Here is a 22,129-nt window from a genome sequence, read left to right as displayed (position 1 = left end):
TAGTTCTTGGCAGATTTTAGCTATTGTAGGACAAGTCAAGCAATCATCACATAATTCAAGCAAGCATGCAAAGAGTATATTGACAGCGGAAAGTAAAGCATGCAACTTGCAAGAATGTAAAGGGAAGGGTTTGGACAAATCAAACGCAAGTGGAGACACGGATGTTTTTCCCGTGGTTCGGATAGGTGGTGCTATCCTACATCCACGTTGATGGAGACTTCAACCCACAAAGGGTAACGGTTGCGCGAGTCCACAAAGGGCTCCACCCACAAAGGGTAACGGTTGCGCGAGTCCACAAAGGGCTCCACCCACAAAGGGTCCACAAAGAAGCAACCACCCACAAAGGGTCCACGAAGAAGCAACCTTGTCTATCCCACCATGGCCATCGCCCACACAGGACTTGCCTCACTAGCGGTAGATCTTCACGAAGTAGGCGATCTCCTTGCCCTTACAAACTCCTTGGTTCAACTCCACAATCTTGTCGGAGGCTCCCAAGTGACACCTAGCCAATCTAGGAGACACCACTCTCCAAGAAGTAACAAATGGTGTGTAGGTAATGAACTCCTTGCTCTTATGCTTCAAATGATAGTCTCCCCAACACTCAACTCTCTCTCATAGGATTTGGATTTTGTGGAAAGAAGATTTGAGTGGAAAGCAACTTGGGAAGGCTAGAGATCAAGATTCATATGGTAGGAATGGAATATCTTGGTATCAACACATGAGTAGGTGGTTCTCTCTCAGAACATATGAGTAGGAATTGTGTATGTGTTCTGATGGCTCTCTAAACGAATGAAGAGGAGGTGGAGGGGTATATATAGCCTCCACACAAAATCCAACTGTTACACACAGTTTTCCAATCTCGATGGGACCGAATCAACAAACTCGGTCGGACCGAAAAGGTAAACCTAGTGACCGTTAGAGATTTTGGTGGGACCGACTGGATCAACTTGGTGGGACCGATGTGCTAGGGTTAGGGTAAATCCAAAACTCAGTTTGACCGATTACTCAAACTCGGTGGGACCGATTTGGGTAATAAGTGAAACTGAGATTTGGCCAAGCAAACTCGGTGGGACCGATTGCATATCTCGGTGGGACCGAGAATATTGCAATGGGTAACAGAGAGTTTGCAAGCCCATCTCGGTGAGACCGAGATCCCATCGGTGAGACCGAACTGATTAGGGTTTGGCAGTGGCTTATGACAAGTGAAACTCGGTGGCGCCGGATAGGAAGAATCGGTAGGACCGAGTTTGGCTTAGGGTTTAGGTCATATGTGGAAGTGGGAAAGTAGCTGAGGATTTTGGAGCATATCATTAAGCACATGAAGCAAGAGGCTCATTAAGCAACACCTCATCCCTCCTTGATAGTATTGGCTTTTCCTATGGACTCAATGTGATCTTGGATCACTAAAATGTAAAATGAAGAGTCTTGAGCTTTAAGCTTTAGCCAATCCTTTGTCCTTAGCATCTTGAAGGAGTTCCCACAACCTTTAGTCCATGCCACTCCATTGTTGAACTTATCTGAAACATGCTAGATAGAAATGTTAGTCCAACAAGAGATATGTTGTCATCAATTATCAAAACCACCTAGGGAGCACTTGTGCTTTCAATCTCCCCCTTTTTGGTAATTGATGGCAACATACATCAAAGCTTTAGATAAAGATATAAAGAACAACAAGTAAAGCTTTGGAAGGACATGTAACAAGCATAGGCTCCCCCTACATGTATGCACTCATGTAAATATGAAATATAGAGGCATGTGAGAGCATAACCATGACAGAGTAGGCAATGTGTTACATGCATCTTGGCCATATGCATCAGAGCAAAAGCTTATCAAGGAAAATACCTTCATGCTCATGAGTCCTTCTTGCAAATAGTATGTACATAAGCAAGAACTCCTCATACTCATGATTTTGATGCATATACTTACCTTGTGGTCTTGAGTTGGCTTAGGATGGAATGAACCTGCACAAACAAGATTAGATAACACAGGTACATCCACTAGCCAGAGCCAACAAAAGAAACCACAAGAATACCAAGACTGGGATGACATGTAGAGAGTGAGTACAAGGTACCACATTGAATTCAACATGTCCCCAAGAATAAAGATATGTAATGAATTTGACTGATTTCTTTCCCTTAGGTGTCTTGCTCCCCCTGAATCTTACATGGGATATTGGGAGAAGATAGGGAACAGAAAATCAGAGCTGAAAGATACAAATGGATAGAACTTAATGCAAATACATGTCTTTCCCCCAAAAAGACATGTGACGTCTCTCCTCTTGAACATCAAGTATCTGGGATCCTTGATTATTTTCCCTTCCTGGAAATCTCTCTCTCCCCCTTAATAACATCTGGGATCCTTGAGACTTTCTCTCCCCCTTGAGCTTTGATGTGATCTCTTTCTCCCCCTTTGACATCAATTTCCAAGAAGGTTTTTCCTGGAATCCGTCGAATAGGTTTGGTCCTTGAGATTCAGCACAAAGCAGAGGATAAAATTGTGATGCTTGTAGAGGACAAGATTCATTGAGTGGAGCTGGATCAGAAGAAATGTAGAACAAGTGGCAAACTGTTTTTCTGATTGCAAAGTCGGTGGCACCGAGTGGCACATTTCGGTGGTACCGAAAAGATTTGGTTGGACCGAAAATTGCAAGTCTGTGAGACCGAGTTTACACAGAGAAAAACACTTGTCACCTCAGCTCACTAGACATGTAGGATCTCACAAAGATTTGCAATGAATTTCCTGAAGGATTTGCAAGGAATTAAGTGCAAAAAATGCAGAACAAAAACAAAGAGAAAAGAGAAGAAACTGAAAGATCTAGATGAAGTTTTTTTTGTTTTTTTTGAAAAGGGAGAGAGAAAATAAACATGCATGAGACAAATGCAATAACACAAAGAAAGAACACAAGAGAGCTTCATCTAGAGTTGGGCGGTGACATAGTCACCTATGTTAGAGTATATTGACTTAGGAGTCAAGTGAGAACACTTGATCATAGGTCATACTCATCGTTTAAGCTCAAAATGGGGTTACCATTTTTCGTTTAAGCATCTTGATGTATTCACATCTTGTTGAGTTGCTTTGACTCATGTCTTGGAGTAAAGCTTCTCTAAGATGGAATAACATACCTTGGGTGGTGGTGTGGTTCTTGCTCATGTAGTTGAACTTGTGTGGGTGCTCAAGGTTGATGTAGCTCATCAAGAGTTGGGAGCACCACTTGGAGTTTGAGTTCATCCACCTACATGGGTTAGTTCTTGCAAGGAAGAGCACTTGTGTATCCAAAAATGACAATCATGAAGCTTAACATAGAATTTGTCAAAGGATATGTTTGAATGGTTTTGTGCTTCCTTGTCTTCAACCACTATTGTGTAGAGTCTTGGTGATGTAGAGATTGCTCAAGATGTGAGTGAGTCGCAATCTCATGGAATTAGATTCAACCAAGCACCTACATGGGTTAGACAACATGCAAGGTGCAAATATATCCAAGACATACGATAGTTATCATAAGAGATATATCATGGATTAGTCATAAGCTCATGTCTTGCATGTATCCAATGGAGTTTCTACTCCAAATTCGAAGCATCAATGATGTTCAATTCTCCTCTCAACCTGCAAAACACTTTCTCATCAAGTGGTTTAGTGAATATATCCGCTAATTGCTTATCGGTGCGAACATGATTAAGATTGATGTCACCCTTAGCAACATGATCTCGAATGAAATGATGACGAACTTCAATATGCTTAGTTCGAGAATGTTGTACAGGATTATGACCAATTTTGATAGCACTTTCATTGTCACAAAGCAGTGGAACATGTTTCACATAAATCCCATAATCTTTAAGAGTTTGGGTCATCCAAAGTAATTGAGCACAACATGAACCAGCGGCAATGTATTCCGCTTCGGCGGTGGATAAGGATACCGAGTTTTGTTTCTTGGAAGACCAAGACACAAGAGATCTACCAAGAAATTGACAAGTACCCGAAGTGGACTTTCTATCAACCTTGTCTCCGCCATAATCCGAGTCGGAATAGCCAACAAGATCAAAAGAAGACCTCTTAGGATACCAAATGCCAAAATTTGGTGTATGGATTAAATATCTCACTATCCTTTTCACAGCCTTAAGATGACAATCTTTAGGAGCAGCTTGATATCGTGCACACATGCACACACTTAGCATAATATCGGGACGTGAAGCACATAGGTATAACAATGAACCAATCATAGAGCGATAAACCTTTTGATCAACTGGTTCACCATCTTTGGTCAAATCATTATGTCCACTAGTAGGCATGGGTGTAGACATACCTTTGCATTCTTGCATATTGAACTTCTTGAATAAGTCCTTGGTGTACTTTGTTTGAGAGACAAATGTACCTTCCTTAGTTTTCTTGATTTGCAAACCGAGAAAGAATTTGAGTTCACTCATCATAGACATCTCAAATTTCTCTGACATTAGCTTTTCAAACTTTTCACTAAAGAGAGGGTTAGTTGAACCAAATATGATATCATCAACATAAATTTGGCATACAAATAGTTCTCCATTAACCCTTTTAGTAAAAAGACTAGAATCAATTTTACCAATTTCAAAACCACTTGTAGTAAGGAACTTGGTCAAGCATTTATACCATGCTCTAGGAGCTTGTTTAAGACCATAAAGAGCTTTGTGAAGTTTGTAAACATGATTTGGTTTCTTAGGATTGATAAAGCCGGGAGGTTGTTTGACATAAACTTCCTCCTCTATTTCACCATTTAGAAAAGCACTTTTAATGTCCATTTGGTACAAGGTGATATTATGGTGATTAGCATAGGCAAGTAAGATGGGAATGGACTCAAGTCTAGCAACGGGAGCATACGTCTCACCATAGTCCATACCTTCGACTTGTGTGTACCCTTGGGCGACGAGACGTGTGTGACGCCCGGATAATCAAGCTACAGTAACCTCTGCTAATAACGCCATGTCACCTCTGTTATTGTCGCTAATCTCGGGTTAATTCAAAAACCGTTTCAAATTTAATTCCTAAATAAGTCAAATGACAAAAGCTTTCAAAATATAAACAAAAATGTTCGGACGATGCCATATTTTACTTAAGTAAATATGGTGTAATAAACACATTTTTATAAAATTCCTAGATAATTTAAAATGATTTAAAACAGAAAAGGAAGTAAATAAAAAGAATAGAAATTACAAAAAAACAGAAAGCAAAAAAAAGAGAACAACGGTCACCCCCCACTGGGCTTCGGCCCAGCTGGCCGGGCACAACTAGCCCAACCGGCCGACCCCCCCTCACTCCATAACCCCCCTGCCCTGAAACCCTAGCCACTACCGCTCCCACTCTCCCCATGTCGCCACTCCCTCCCCCCCTCCCGATCCAATCTGGATCGGGGCGAAGACCCCCACTCGCTCTTCCCCTCTTGCTCCCCCGATCCAGATCGGGATCGGGGAGACCGCGCCCTCGACGCCCGACGTCGCCGCCGAACGCCGTCGCCCCCCCTCCCGTCTGGACCTCGCCGGCGCTTCCCCCCCACCGGCCTGCCTCCTCTTCGCCGAATCGTCCCCGTCTCTCCGCCTCGACAAACGTTGCCCCGAACCCTACCTTTCCCTCGTGAACCCCGACCTCTCCTCTCTTCACCGCCCGCGCTCACCGTGTCGCGCCGCCCCCATTTGCTTGTTGTGCCACTCGGAACCGCGCCCCGTGCACTCGCCCGCTGTCTCGCGCATGGCCTCGCCCCGGTTCGCCAGCCCCGCTCCGCGCCTTCCCCTACACGTCCCTGCGCGCGCGCTCGTGCTCGCCGCGCGGCGACCGCACCCGCTCGGCCGCGCGTGCGCCCGCGCCTCCCCTCGTCCGACCCGCTCCTGCCCCCCTGCTCGCTGCTGCCCCTCGCCTGCGCCGCGCCTAGCGCCGCCACCCGCCTGCGCTGCTGCCCGCTGCTGCGCTGCCGCCGCGGCTACATCACGCCCCCCTGCGCGCGCCTCGACCCTCGCCTATGCGTGCGCATCCCCTGCCCTCGCTGCCTGCGCCACCCTCGTCGTCGTCCCCTGCTCGGTGCCACTCCGGCCGCCCTCCTCCCCAGCGCCCGCGCGCGCCCTCGGGACCGCTCCGCCCAGCCGGTCCGCGGCGACCCCTCCGCCGTCTCACCTGGTCCTGGCCGCCGGCGAGCGCTGTGCGTGCCCAGCGCCCCTCGGGCTTGCGCCCGTTCGGACTATGCCCGTTAGCCACGCGCCCACGCCCGCTCGCCTGACCCGCAAGGCCCCTATGCCACAGACAAGTGGGCCTAGCCCCTAGAACGTTTAAAAAACAAGAAGAAGAAATAATAAAAAAATAATAATAAACTTAATTAATTAATTAACTAAATTAATTAAGTTAATTAATCCTAGTTAATTAATCTAACTAATCTGTTAGTTAATTAAACAGTAGTTTGTTTAGCCTAATCTCTAATTAACCTAAACAGTGTATGACAGGTGGGTCCCACTGGACCCACTGGTCAGGTTGACCAAGTCAACTCTGTTGACTGCTGATGTCAGCATGACATCATGCTGATGTCATTAATCTATTTTTCGAATTAATTTAAATAATTAATTAAATTCCAGAAATTAATAAAATCTTTAGAAAATCATATCTTTTAATCCGTAACTCGGATTAAAATATTTTCAACATGAAAGTTGCTCAGAACGTCGAGACGATTCCGGATACGCAACCCGTTCGTCCGCCACACCTCCCTAACCTATCGAACTCGTAACTTTCCCCCTCCGGCTCCTCTGCCCGAAAACGCAAAACACCGGGAATACTTTCCCGGATGTTTCCCCCCTTCACCGGTATCACCTCATACCGCGTTAGAACATGTCTAGCTTTGCCTGTTGTCCTGTTATGCACTTGCTTGCTATGTATTTACTGTTTCTCCCCCCCTCTTCTCTCCGGTAGACCCCGTGACGATGCTGATGCCCCTGTGGTCGACTACGTCACCGACGACCCCTCCTTGTCTGAGCAACCAGGCAAGCCCCCCCTTGATCACCAGATATCGCCTACTCTCCCCTATACTGCTTGCATTAGAGTAGTGTAGCATGTTACTGCTTTTCCGTTATTCCTATCCTGATGCATAGCCTGTCCTTGCTACTACTGTTGTTACCATTACCTGCTATCCTAATGCTTAGTATAGGATGCTAGTGTTCCATCAGTGGCCCTACACTCTTGTCCGTCTGCCATGCTATCTACTGGGCCGTGATCACTTCGGGAAGTGATCATGGGCATATACTATACACTTTATACATGTTCCATTACTTGTGATACTGTTCGGAGATGGGGGCTGAAGGGGCAGGTGGCTCCATCCCGGTAGAGGTGGGCCTGGGTTCCCGACGGCCCCCGACGGTTACTTTGCGGCGGAGCGACAGGGCAGGTTGAGACCACCTAGGAGAGAGGTGGGCCTGGCCCTGGTCGATGTTCGCGGATACTTAACACGTTTAACGAGATCTTGGTATTTGATCTGAGTCTGGCTACTGGCCTATACGCACTAACCATCTACGCGGGGACAGTTATGGGCACTCGACGTCGTGGTATCAGCCGAAGCACTTCGTGACGCCAGCGACTGAGCGGCGCGCGCCGGGTTGGACCGCGTAACGTGACTTCCTTTGTGGAGGTTGCTAGGTCTGCTCTCCGGCCGCGTACGCAACGTGCAGGTGTGCTATGGGCGATGGGCCCAGACCCCTGTGCGCTTAGGTTTAGACCGGCGTGCTGGCCTCTCTGTTGTGCCTAGGTGGGGCTGCGACGTGTTGATCTTCCGCGGCCGGGCATGACCCAGAAAAGTGTGTACGGCCAAATGGGATCGAGCGTGTTGGGTTATGTGGTGCACCCCTGCAGGGAAGTTAATCTATTCGAATAGCCGTGATCTTTGGTAACAGGACGACTTGGAGTTGTACCTTGACCTTATGACAACTGGAACCGGATACTTAATAAAACACACCCTTCCAAGTGCCAGATACAACCGGTGATCGCTCTCTCATAGGGCGACGAGGGGAGGATCATCGGTTAGGATTATGCTATGCGATGCTACTTGGAGGACTTCAGTCTACCCTCTTCTACATGCTGCAAAACGGAGGCTGCCAGAAGCGTAGTCTTCGACAGGATTAGCTATCCCCCTCTTATTCTGGCATTCTACAGTTCAGTCCACCGATATGGCCTTTACACATATACCCATGCATATGTAGTGTAGCTCCTTGCTTGCGAGTACTTTGGATGAGTACTCACGGTTGCTTCTTCTTCTTTTCCTTCTATCCCTTCTACCTGGTTGTCGCAACCAGATGTTGGAGCCCAGGATCCAGACGCCACCCTCGACGACGACTCCTACTACACCGGAGGTGCCTACTACTACGTGCTGCCCGCTGACGACGACCAGGAGTAGTTTAGGAGGATCCCAGGCAGGAGGCTTGTGCCTCTTTCGATCTGTATCCCAGTTTGTGCTAGCCTTCTTAAGGCAAACTTGTTTAACTTATGTCTGTACTCAGATATTGTTGCTTCCGCTGACTCGTCTATGATCGAGCTCTTGTATTCGAGCCCTCGAGGCCCCTGGCTTGTAATATGATGCTTGTATGACTTATTTTATTTGTAGAGTTGTGTTGTGATATCTTCCCGTGAGTCCTTGATCTTGATCGTACACGTTGCGTGTATGATTAGTGTACGATTAAATCAGGGGCGTCACAACGTGCTTTGTTGCGAACCACTTGTCCATCTTCATCTTGCTTGTTGTGAAACACCCATTTGGTACCAATGATGTTGTGGTTGTTGTCGGGCTTCTCAACCAATGTCCAAACTTGGTTTCTCTCAAAATTATGTAGCTCTTCATGCATAGCGTTTATCCAATCCGGATCTTCCAATGCTTCTTCAACCTTCATAGGTTCAATGCTAGAGATGAATGAATAGTTTTCACAAAAGTTAGCTAAACGAGTTTTTGAGCGAGTGATTCTCCCGGTTTGTATATCATTGAGGATTTGCTCGACGGGATGATCTTTGGCAATTCTTGCTCGAACTCGTGAGAGCTTTTTCTTGGGTCTTCATTGAACATCTTCTTCATCTTGTTCTTCTTCTTGGCCTTCTTTATTATTGACGTCGTCGTTCTCTTGTCGTGGTGGAGAAGGATGTTGTTGATGTTCGTCTTGATGTACTTCCTCGTTTTCTTCATCTTGGTGTGTCCCACTTGTGGATGCTTCCGTGTCGATTCTTGGTTCATCTTGTCGTGAAGTAGAAGCTTCCACTTGGACGGATGAAGTACTCTCCTTCACCTCCGTTGGACGAATTTTGCCAATGGACAAGTCTTGAATTGCTTCTGAAGGGTCTTTGTCTCCTACATCAATTGGCAATTGCTCTACTTGCGAGCCATTAGATTCATCAAACTTCACATCTACCGTCTCTTCAACCTTTCGGGTGAAATTGTTGTAGACACGGTAAGTGTGAGAGTTTGAGCCATAACCAAGTAGAAAACCTTCATGAGATTTAGGAGCAAACTTTGAATGACGATGCTTATCAAGAATGTAGCACTTTGAGCCGAATACTCGAAAGTATCCAACTTGGGGTTTGTTACCGGTGAGAAGCTCGTATGCCGTCTTGCCGAGTATCTTGTGAATATATAAGCGATTTGTTGCGTGACAAGCTGTCTCAACCGCTTCTGCCCAAAAGTGCTTTGGCGTCTTGTATTCATCAAGCATCGTTCTTGCCATTTCGATCAGCGTCCGGTTCTTCCTCTCAACAACTCCATTTTGTTGAGGTGTGTACGTAGCCGAGAACTCGTGTGAAATTCCTTCTTCGTCAAGAAAGGTGTCCACATTTGCGTTCTTGAACTCCGTTCCGTTGTCACTCTGAACCTTCTTGATCTTCACATCAAACTGATTTTGGGCCTTCCTAGCGAAGTTTCTGAAGATCTTCTGGACCTGCGACTTGTCATTAAGAAAGAACACCCACGTAAATCTTGAAAAATCATCAACTATAACTAGACCAAAAGAATTTCCACCGAGACTCTTGTAGGCTTTGGGACCAAAAAGATCCATGTGAAGTAGCTCGAGTGGCCTCCTTGTGGTCATGATGTTCTTCACGGGATGTCTTCCTCCAACCTGTTTACCTGCTTGACAAGCACTGCAAAGTCTATCCTTATCAAATATGACATCGTTAACTCCAAGGATATGATTTCCTTTAATAATCTTGTCAAGGTTTCTCATGCCAACGTGACCTAGTCGTCTATGCCACAACCAACCTTTTGAGGATTTAGCAACAAAGCAAGTTTTAGGTTGTGCCTTTTTAGAGAAATCGACAATGTAAAGATCACCTCTACGCATACCCGTAAAGACCATTTTATGATTGTCTCGATGAAATACTTGGCAATCTACCTCAGTAAATAGGACATTCAAACCGAAATCAGCAAGTCTAGATACTGAAGTAAGTTGTAGCCAAGAGATTCAACGAGCATGACATTTTGAATGGAACTATCATGTGATATGGCCACCTTACCAAGGCCAACCACTTTACCCTTTGAATTATCACCAAAGGTGACATATTTTCGAGGGCCGTCATTTTTAGCAAGCTCACAAAACATCTCTTCATCTCCGGTCATATGATCAGTACATCCACTATCAAGAACCCATTCCTTTCCTCCTGATTCATATCCCCGAAGATTTGCCATAAGACCAAAATGTCTCATTGCATCATCAAGATCGAAGTCACTATCATCATCATCATCATCATCATCATAGTATCCATGTTCATCATGATCTTGTGACTCATCATTTCCTAGAGAGAGTAATTCATTAGATAAATGATCATCAAAGTGGTCATTTTTATGAATTCTTATAGCTTTGAATATGATATCATTAATGATTCCAACATCTCCTTTAGCATGCTTAAGATTGGTAAGTTCAAATAGACAATTACCAAAACTAGGATCACTAGAGTTCATCTTACTCAAGGCAATAGACTTATGGAGAATTTCATCCAAATTTTCAAGGAATGATCAGGAAATCGTTCCTCAAGAAATTTCCATATAGTATAGGCACAATTTAGAGTAGGCAAACTAGCAATCAAATTTTTGGGCAATCCTCTAATGATGAGCTCAATAGTTCTAAGATTGCGAATCATGTCAATATCTTCATCTAGGGTAGGATGCAAAGGATCAATATGAGGTGCACAAGGGCTAGCAATATACTTGTTCAAATGATATTGATTGAAGATTACAAGCATCTCATTTTTCCACTCATGAAAATACTCTCCATCAAGAATAGGCACTCTATGTCTAAGACTCCCTAATGTAGACACATCCATCTTCCTCCAATGGTGATTAAACCAAGGCAATGGAGACCAAAGCTCTGATACCACTTGTAGGATCTAGAAGTAGATGTGTCTAGAGGGGGGTGATTAGACACTTAATGCTAAAGTTGCAATTTTTAAGCTTTTTTGGTTTAAGTGGAGTTTAGGCACAATTTCAACATACACAATACATATCAAATAAAAACTTAACCTTTTCCCAATTTTAGTTCTTGGAAGATTTTAGCTATTATAGGACAAGTCAAGCAATCATCACATAATTCAAGCAAGCATGCAAAGAGTATATTGACAGCGGAAAGTAAAGCATGCAACTTGCAAGAATGTAAAGGGAAGGGTTTGGAGAAATCAAACGCAAGTGGAGACATGGATGTTTTTCCCGTGGTTCGGATAGGTGGTGCTATCCTACATCCACGTTGATGGAGACTTCAACCCACAAAGGGTAACGGTTGCGCGAGTCCACAAAGGGCTCCACCCACAAAGGGTAACGGTTGCGCGAGTCCACAAAGGGCTCCACCCACAAAGGGTCCATGAAGAAGCAACCACCCACAAAGGGTCCACGAAGAAGCAACCTTGTCTATCCCACCATGGCCATCGCCCACACAGGACTTGCCTCACTAGCGGTAGATCTTCACGAAGTAGGCGATCTCCTTGCCCTTACAAACTCCTTGGTTCAACTCCACAATCTTGTCGGAGGCTCCCAAGTGACACCTAGCCAATCTAGGAGACACCACTCTCCAAGAAGTAACAAATGGTGTGTAGGTAATGAACTCCTTGCTCTTGTGCTTCAAATGATAGTCTCCCCAACACTCAACTCTCTCTCATAGGATTTGGATTTTGTGGAAAGAAGATTTGAGTGGAAAGCAACTTGGGAAGGCTAGAGATCAAGATTCATATGGTAGGAATGGAATATCTTGGTCTCAACACATGAGTAGGTGGTTCTCTCTCAGAACATATGAGTAGGAATTGTGTATGTGTTCTGATGGCTCTCTCAATGAATAAAGAGGAGGTGGAGGGGTATATATAGCCTCCACACAAAATCCAATCGTTACACACAGTTTTCCAATCTCAGTGGGACCGAATCAACAAACTCGGTCGGACCGAAAAGGTAAACCTAGTGACCGTTAGAGATTTCGGTGGGATCGACTGGATCAACTCGGTGGGACCGATGTGCTAGGGTTAGGGTAAATCCAAAACTCGATTTGACCGATTACTCAAACTCGGTGGGACCGATTTGGGTAATAAGTGAAACTGAGATTTGGCCAAGCAAACTCGGTGGGACCGATTGCATATCTCGGTGGGACCGAGAATATTGCAATGGGTAACAGAGAGTTTGCAAGCCCATCTCGGTGAGACCGAGATCCCATCGGTGAGACCGAACTGATTAGGGTTTGGCAGTGGCTTATGACAAGTGAAACTCGGTGGCGCCGGATAGGAAGAACCGGTAGGACCGAGTTTGGCTTAGGGTTTAGGTCATATGTGGAAGTGGGAAAGTAGCTGAGGATTTTGGAGCATATCATTAAGCACATGAAGCAAGAGGCTCATTAAGCAACACCTCATCCCTCCTTGATAGTATTGGCTTTTCCTATGGACTCAATGTGATCTTGGATCACTAAAATGTAAAATGAAGAGTCTTGAGCTTTAAGCTTTAGCCAATCCTTTGTCCTTAGCATCTTGAAGGAGTTCCCACAACCTTTAGTCCATGCCACTCCATTGTTGAACTTATCTGAAACATGCTAGATAGAAATGTTAGTCCAACAAGAGATATGTTGTCATCAATTATCAAAACCACCTAGGGAGCACTTGTGCTTTCACCAGGGCAGACAGAGCTCCAGGCGGTGGCTTAGTGCTTGCCGGGCAGCGAGGCAGCACAGGAGGATGGACTTGGTGTCGGGGACGACGTGGCTGCAGCCAGATCCATCCGGGAACGGGAAGGGACGGCGAAGGCCGGCCGGACCTGGTCGTTGGGCGGCGGAGGTCGGGGCCATCCAAGTCGAGGTAGGGCATGACGCGAGGTGAAGCAGCAGCATGCGGGGCGAGGGAAGGTCCCTGGTGACGGGGCATCGACGAGCGGAGGCAGGCGGCGGGGGTGCTGGAGGGAGCAAGGGAGAGGAGACACTGCGAGGGGAAGGGCAAGGCGTGGCCGGCGGGAGGAGCTGTGAGGTAGAGCTGGAGCACTCTCGCTCGTCCCTGGCGGCGCGAGGTGGGAAAAAGGGAGAGATGAGGATTAAGACGTGAGGAGTTAGGGTTAGTAGCGAGGGGCGCCGGGCTGGGCTGGTTGTTTGTTAGATGGGCCAAGAGCCCAATAGGTTAGGTTAGTTTAGTTTTTTTGTTCGTTTTAAAATACATTTCTATTTTCTTTAATCTTGTACGGTTTTTCATTATAATTTAAGTCCAAATGAATTTTGATAAATAAGAGACTTGTCCTAAAATTACTTTGCAATACCTTGGAATGTCACTAAAAGTTTGGGGCAATTTGTTTCCCCAGAATTTATGGTGGAAATTAAATGACATAATTGGGGCTGTTTGGTCCAATTTTAAATAGGCCAAGGGCATTTTATTTATTTAGACAATGTTGGTATATCCATGTGTTGGTGTATAAAAGTAGGGGCTCTCCTTTTGACCCCTTTACTTGTGCACGGGCAATCAGAGCCACATGCCGCGGCCACACTTATCAAGGCAGAGGAGGGAAGCCGGAGAGAAGCCGAAGCACGAGACAACCAAGGCAACGCCAAGACCGGAAGCACAGGAGGGAAAGAGGGCGAGGTGGACTCCCTCGGCAAGATCCTTACCGGGGCGGCCCCCCGCAGCCCCGGTAAGAGCCTTCCCGGGGCAACTTTCCCGATGCCAGTGGAGTGAACCACCCTTGAGCCCACCGGCTCCAACCTAACCAGTTGCGTTGGAACCAGGGCTCGGGAGGCGCCTCTGTGGTGGCATGCAAATCTTCGTCAAACTCATAAATATATGAGTTCAGATGAGGACTAGAAGACGGCGACCCTCGGCAGGATCCTAGCCGAGGAAATCCACAAGACCGTCGGCAAGACCCTTACCGGGGATGACAGCAACGCCATGGCAAGACCCTTGCCGAGGGCGTCAACAGGGCCACTGCTAGGCCCGCACCAGCCAAGACTCCGCCGCCGTTCGCATGCAGCTGCCAGCCCAACCAGCTGGGCAGGCACCCGCATGGCAACATACAACTTCCAGGCCAACTCAGCAAGCACCTGCGTGGCGGCATGCAAATCTTCCTAAAGGCCCTACCACCGCACCACCTCAGCTGCCTGCCTGCCTACATGGCGCCGCATGCATCGCCAGCCTAGGCGCGTGTCAAAGCGAGGCGAAGCAGCGAAGGATGGGATGGGCCTCGTTCCCGTCCTCGATAAAGCTAATGGACACCTACGTAGCGCATTTAATGCGCTTTCTCCCGTAATGTCGTGCGATAAGCTCGCGCACTGTAGGCCTTTCCACCTCCCGTGTGCCACCGTGGCAGCCCCTTTTTCCTATAAAAGGAGGCCCGAGGTGACCAGGAGAAGGATTCAGCTTTTTGGAACGGGACGGCCACCGTAGCTAGTTCAGAAAGCTCAAGAACACTCAATACATCCACCAAAGCAGGACTAGGGTTTTACGCATCCTCACAGCCCGAACCTGGGTAAACGATCCGTGTGCTTGCTCGCTAAACCTGCTCTTCTCACGACCCCGCGCCTGCCGACCGTAGAAGGGATCCCAGTGATCCCATAGGTGTCGTTCCCACCGACATCTTTGGCGCGCCAGGTAGGGGAGCGCAGTTGTGGGAATCTGGTCTAGCAGTTAGCCTAGCAGTTCTTCATCGCCATGGCTCCCAAGAAGAAGACGGCCACGACGGTCGGTTCGTCGGGAGCCGGACGGCCCGTGCCGGTGCGGTGAGCAGCAGGCCGGTCGCAGACAGAACCCGAGGCGTGACCCGCGAGCACCAACATCGCTCTGGCAGTCAGAGCCTGGCGAGCGGCGTCGTTCGTGCGCAAGGAGACGGGCCACACGCCGCGAAATCCAGAGACGGAGCTGGGACTCCTGCAGATGGCGACGCGGGCGGCGCGGCGACCTCCAAGACGCCCACTCCGGCGCCCACGGCGTGCTCTTCCCAGGTTGTGCGCGACGAGCAGCGTCACCACGCCGGTGACCCTAGACGCCGCCGTGGGAAGAGTCTTGTGCGTCATCCGCAGGACGAAGGAGGCCAACATGCCCGCCGAAGTGCTGGCGAGGACGGCGCACAGCTGCTGGGCCGTGACAGAGCTCCTTCTAACATGGTTAGAAGTCGAAGCGCGCCACGGTCCACGCAGCTTTCGCCACCGCCCACGCCAGCAGAAGCCTTGGCATGCGCGCAGCTGCTCCTCGACTTCCCTCCCGCCGCGGAGAAGCTCGACGAGTGGAGATCCACTATCCGGAGCCTCGCCGGCGTCGCCAACAAAGACGAGGCACGACTGGCGGGGCCCTCAGGCCGGCGCTCCATCGAGCCACTGCATGCTGGCGGTGGAGGGGCTGGAGGCGCCGCAGCCACGATGCACTCTCCTCCTCCACGCCAGCCACACGGACGTCGGTCCGTCGTGATGACGCTTGTGATGACATTTCCATAGCGTCGCCCGACCCACGGACCCGCCGCGATCAACGCCAGGTTCTTCGGGAGCGAGCCCATGAAGATGCTCGAAGCACCATCGAGCGCCGACGCGATACGCGCCACCAGTCAGACAGGCAGGCGGGACCTGCTATGGACCACCCAGCACCGGGAGGCTCCGACGGCCTACCTTACGAGGTGGGTTGCCCAGTTTTTACCCGTGAGCTGCGGCAGTTCCAGTGGCCGTCCCACCGCACGTTCAAGCCCGACGTCGGCGAGAAGTATGACGTCAAGACCCACCCGTCAGAGTTCCTTAGCATCTACACCATCATGATGCAAGCCGCTAGAGCTTGTGACAACAAGTTGCTTGCCAATTACTTCCCGTTGGCCCTGAAACCCAATGTCATGTCTTGGTTGATGCACTTGCCGGCGGATTCCATTTCTTCTTGGTCAGATCTGTGCCATGAGTTCATTGGTGCCTTCACTGGAGGCCACCAAGCTCATGGCCAGGCGAGTGATTTGCATATCATTCCCCAGAAGGAAGGTGAAAACCTGTGCAAGTACATACAGAGGTTCAGCCAAGTGCAATACAACATCCAGGATGTTCATCCTGCTGCCATGATCAGCGCATTCCATCATAATGTGCATAACTGCAAGATGAGTGAAGAGCTGGCAATGAACAAGGTCAAGGACGTGGCCAAACTTTACGTTCTGGCTGATAGATGCGCCCAGGCTGAAGAGGGAAGGAAGTACCCCAGCAAAGACGCCGGTGCGGAAACCGACTCTACCGGTGAAGACACCGCCGCCCCGACGAAGAAGGGCCGGCGTTGCAACAAGAAATGCAAGGACAAGACCATGCTTGCCATCGAGGGATCCGGCGACACCAGCGCCGCCAAGAAGGCCAAGGCAGACGACCCCGGCAAGGAGATTGCCGGGTGCGCCGCTTGCCGGGCCTTGGCGGGTGCCGACGAGCCAGGGGGCTCTGACAAGCAGTACTGCAAGATCCACCGCACCAAGGGCCACGACCTCCAGAACTACCGACAAGTTGAGCTGCTTGCTGAGAAGCAAAAAGCTGAATATGAGAGGCGGGACAAGGAGAAGGGTCGGGATGGTGCCGAAGGATCCGACAAGAAGCGTGGCGGCCAAGGATGTCGCCGCAACAAGGATAACCAGCAAGAGAGGCCCACCCGGAGCCGCGACAAGAAGCAGGAAGACGATGATCGTGATGAGGACGACAAGTCCGGTGAGCATGAGTTCCAGAAGGCTACGGAGGCCATGTGCGTTGATGGTGGCGCCTCGCTGCACACTTCTCACCACCAGCTCAAGCAGTGGGCGCGTGAGATTACAATAGCAGAGCCATCGTTCAACGCTCATAAGCCACTGAAGTGGTCTAGCACGCCCCTCATCTTTGACACCGAGGACCACCCGACCGCACGACTGCGGTCGGGTGTTTGCCGTAGTTGGTCTCACCAACAATACGCAATCTCAAGGTGAATAAGATGCTGGTTGACGGCAGGGCCGACCTGAACTTGATCTCGCCCGTCATGATCAAAAGGCTGCAAATTCCTGATGGAGACCTTGAAGAAACGGGTATGTTTCAAGGGGTCAGCCCGGGAAGGTGCCAGCCGAAGGGGAAGGTCACATTGCCTGTGACGTTTGGAGGTGAGTTGAACTACATGACGGAGAAGATCGTCTTCGATGTGGCTGAGATCCCCTTGCCCTACAACGGGATCCTCGGCCGCCCGACACTAGCCAAGTTCATGGCGGCGTCGCACTACGCCTACAATACGCTAAAGATGCCTGGGCCGATGACCATCATCACCATCCCTTCTGACAAGAAGGATGCACTGATTTGCGCTGACCAACTCTATCGAGAAGTAGTTGCACCAGCTGCCGCCAAGGCACCTGCTCCTGCCGTTGAGGCCCCGGGAGGGAAGAAGAAGACCGACAAGACCTCTCGCACCCACTCCGGCAAGCGCACCTCTTCGGAGTGCTGTCCTACCGTCGAGGACGTGCCCGAGAGCTCTACCGGCAAGAGCAAGAAATCCCGAGCTGCACCACCAGAGACCAAGAGGGTGTCCGTCAAGGAGGATGGCACGGGAGGGGCTTTCACCATAAGCTCCACCCTCGACGGCAAATAGGAAAGCGCGCTCGTCACTTTCCCGCGGGCGAATGTCGAGGCAAGCATTCGACATCCCCGGCGTTCCCAGGGAAGTGATTGAGCACCACCTTGTTGTCTGCCCCCATGCGCGACCCGTCAAGCAGAAGGTCAGGAAGCAAACTTTGGAACGACAGGAGTTCATCATAGAGGAGATCAGGAAATTGGAAGCGGCAGGTTTGGTGAGAGAAGTGCTCCATCTGACGTGGTTGGCCAATCCGATGGTGGTGCGCATGGCGAATGGGAAGTGGAGGCTGTGTATTGACTACACGGATGTCAATAAGGCTTGTCCTAAGGATCCCTTCCCGTTGCCGCGCATCGACCAGATTGTTGACTCCACGGCCGGGTGTGATCTGTTGTCATTCCTCGACGCCTACTCGGGCTACCACCAGATCTTCATGGCAAGAGAAGATGAAGAGAAGACAACCTTTATCACCCCATGTGGTACGTATTGCTTTTTACAGATGCTTTTCGGGTTGAAGGGTGCTGGCTCGACATTCACAAGGGCGGTCCAGATTGGTTTTGAGCCCCAGCTACATAGAAATATGGAAGCATATATGGATGACATAGTGGTCAAAACCAAGGACAAGGCGACCCTTGTACAAGACCTAGGAGAGACGTTTGCCAACCTACGCAAGATCAACCTCAAGCTGAACCCTGAGAAGTGTGTCTTTGGCGTCCCGTCAGGAAAACTTCTCGGGTTCTTTGTGTCGCAACATGGGATCGAGGCAAACCCAGACAAGATTAAGGCCATTGATCAGATTGAGGCACCCAAGCGGATCAAGGATGTGTGCCGGCTCACTGGCTGTGTTGCCGCCATGAGCAGGTTCATCTCCAAGTCCGCTGAACGTGCCCTTCCCTTTTTCAAAATCTTGAAGAAGGCAGGACCAATGGAGTGGACCCCAGAGGCCGAGGCGGCATTGCAGGATCTAAAGAAATACCTTTCCTCTACGCCAACACTGGTTGCGCCTAAACCACAAGAGTCATTGTTGATGTATCTAGCGGCAACGAATCAAGTGGCCAGCGCCGCACTAGTGGCACAGAGAGAGGTCGACGAAGAGGCAGTGTCCACGGCAGGACCGGCGGATGGCAAGTCAAAGATTCCCCCAGCAGGGCCTGGTGCCGGCAAGTCAAGGCCCCCGGCAGAGTCTGACACCATCGGGACAGGGCCCGCGCAGCCAAGTGAAGTGGTGTAGAAGAAGAAGATGATGCAGCATCCGGTTTACTTTGGCAGCTCCCTCTTGCAGGGGACCAGGTCAAGGTACTCCGTGATACGTCTCCAACGTATCTATAATTTTTGATTGCTCCATGCTATATTACCTACTATTTTTGACATTATTGGGCTTTATTATCCACTTTTATATTATTTTTGGGACTAACCTATTAACCGGAGGCCCAACCCAGAATTGCTGTTTTTTGCCCGTTTTAGGGTTTCGAAGAAAAGGAATATCAAACAGAGTCCAAATGGAATGAAACCTTCGGGAACGTGATTTTCTCATCGAATACAACCCAGGAGACTTGGACCCTACGTCAAGACACGTAACAGGAGGCCAAGAGGTAGGGGGCATGCCTACCCCCCCAAGCGCGCCCTCCACCCTCGTGGGCCCCCTGTTGCTCCACCGACGTACTTCTTCCTCCTATATATACCCACGTACCCCAAAAGATCAGAGACGAAGCCAAAAACCTAATTCCACCGCCGCAACTTTCTGTATCCATGAGATCCCATCTTGGGGCCTGTTCCAGAGCTCCGCTGGAGGGGGCATCAATCACGGAGGGCTTCTTCATCAACACCATAGCCTATCCGATGAAGTGTGAGTAGTTTACCTCAGACCTATGGGTCCAAAGTTAGTAGCTAGATGGCTTCTTCTCTCATTTCGGATCTCAATACAATGTTCTCCCCCTCTCTTGTGGAGATCTATTCGATGTAATCTTCTTTTTGCGGTGTGTTTGTTGAGACCGATGAATTGTGGGTTTATGATCAAGTCTATCTATGAATATTATTTGAATCTTCTCTGAATTCTTTTATGTATGATTGGCTATCTTTGCAAGTCTCTTCGAATTATCAGTTTGGTTTGGCCTACTAGATTGATCTTTCTTGCAATGGGAGAAGTGCTTAGCTTTGGGTTCAATCTTGTGGTGTCCTTTCCCGGTGACAATAAGGGAAGCAAGGCACGTATTGTATTGTTGCCATCGAGGATAACAAGATGGGGTTTTCTTCATCTTGCATGAGTCTATCCCTCTACATCATGTCATCTTGCTTAAGGCGTTACTCTGTTTTTAACTTAATACTCTAGATGCATGCTGGATAGCGGTCGATGAGTGGAGTAATAGTAGTAGATGCAGGCAGGAGTCAGTCTACTTGTCTCGGACGTGATGCCTATATACATGATCATACCTAGATATTCTCATAACTATGCTCAATTCTGTCAATTGCTCAATAGTAATTTGTTCACCCACCATAGAATACTTATGATCTCGAGAGAAGCCACTAGTGAAACCTATGGCCCCCGGGTCTATCTTTATCATATCAATCTCCTACTACTTAGTTATTTACTTTGCCTTTATTTTACTTTGCATCTTTATCATAAAAATACCAAAAATATTATCTTATCATATTTATCAGATCTCACTCTCGTAAGTGGCCCTATAGGGATTGACAACCCCTATTTGCGTTGGTTGCGAGGATTTATTTGTTTTGTGCAGGTGCGAGGGACTCACATGTAGCCTCCTACTGGATTGATACCTTGGTTCTCAAAAACTGAGGGAAATACTTATGCTACTTTGCTGCACCATCCCTTCCTCTTCGGGGAAAACCAACGCAGTGCTAAAAGAGGTAGCACTCCGGTGTGCAGAAATTGCTCTTCAGCCTCCTTATGGCCTCGAGGAAGCTGCGTCATTACTTCCAAGCCCACGAGATCACTGTCGTCACCCTCCTCCCATTGCAACGGATACTGCACAACCCAGATGCAACCGGAAGGATTGTGGAGTGGGCCTTGGAGTTGTCAAACTTTGGGTTGAAGTTCGAAAGTACTTCGACAATCCAGAGCAGAGTCTTGGCGGAGTTCATTGCAGAATGGACCTCAACGCCCAACGAGGAAATCCAGGAGACCGCTCTGCCCGGCAAGGAGGCAAGTCGCGACTGGATCATGTACTTTGACGGGGCTTTCTCGCTGCAAGGCGCCGGTGCCGGTGTGCTGCTCGTCGTACCCACCGGAGAGCACCTCAAGTACGTGATCTAGATGCACTTTCCCAGGGAGATGTCCACAAACAACACTGCTGAGTACGAGGGGCTGCTCACTGGTCTCAGGATCACGGCAAACCTCGGGGTGAAGAAGCTCATCATCAGGGGTGATTTGCAGCTTGTCGTCAGACAGATCAACAAAGATTACCAGAGCCTATTGATGGAGGCCTACGTAGATGAGGTGAGGAAGCTGGAGGAGCACTTTGACGGTATTCAAGCGGAGCACGTTCCCCGAGCGGAGAACGACATTGCTGACTACCTGTCAAAGTGCGCTGCATTCAAGCTACCTGTGGAACTAGATACTTTTTTGCTTCGGCTAACTCAACCATCCGTTGAACCATCAATGGAGCGGAACAAGCGGAGGAAATCAGGCCCCGGCAAGTACTTTCCTACCGAGCCCCCACGGGCCGGCGGCAAGAGTGTTGCCGCGGATTCCGAGCCTGCCAAGGGGCAGCTGGCTCCGGCAGGGCGCCAACCCTGGCCATAGAGACGTCCGCCCCCATGGCGGAAGAAATGCCTTTGGTCCTTGCCGTCGAGCCCCAGGCTCCGGCATGGGCACAACATACCGTCCGTTTCCTCCAGACAGGGGAATGTAACACCCTCGATGCGGCTATATCTCCTACGTGTCGAAGCACGACTGAGAGGCATAACCGCATTGAAAGCAATGTCGCAAGTAAGGTAATCTTCACAACAACCCATGTAATATATAAAAGGGGAAAGGATACATAGTTGGCTTACACTCTCCACGTCACAAAAATACATGAATAACATTACAATCATCCAATACACTCAGGGTCTGACTACTGTACCAAAATATAAGATCAACCCCAACATGCGACACGGTCCCCGATCG

This window comes from Triticum urartu, chromosome 4A (assembly GCF_056163025.1).
Source record: "Triticum urartu cultivar PI428250 chromosome 4A, HENAU_Tu73, whole genome shotgun sequence".
NCBI lineage: Eukaryota > Viridiplantae > Streptophyta > Magnoliopsida > Poales > Poaceae > Triticum > Triticum urartu.
This window is presented reverse-complemented; position numbering follows the sequence as displayed.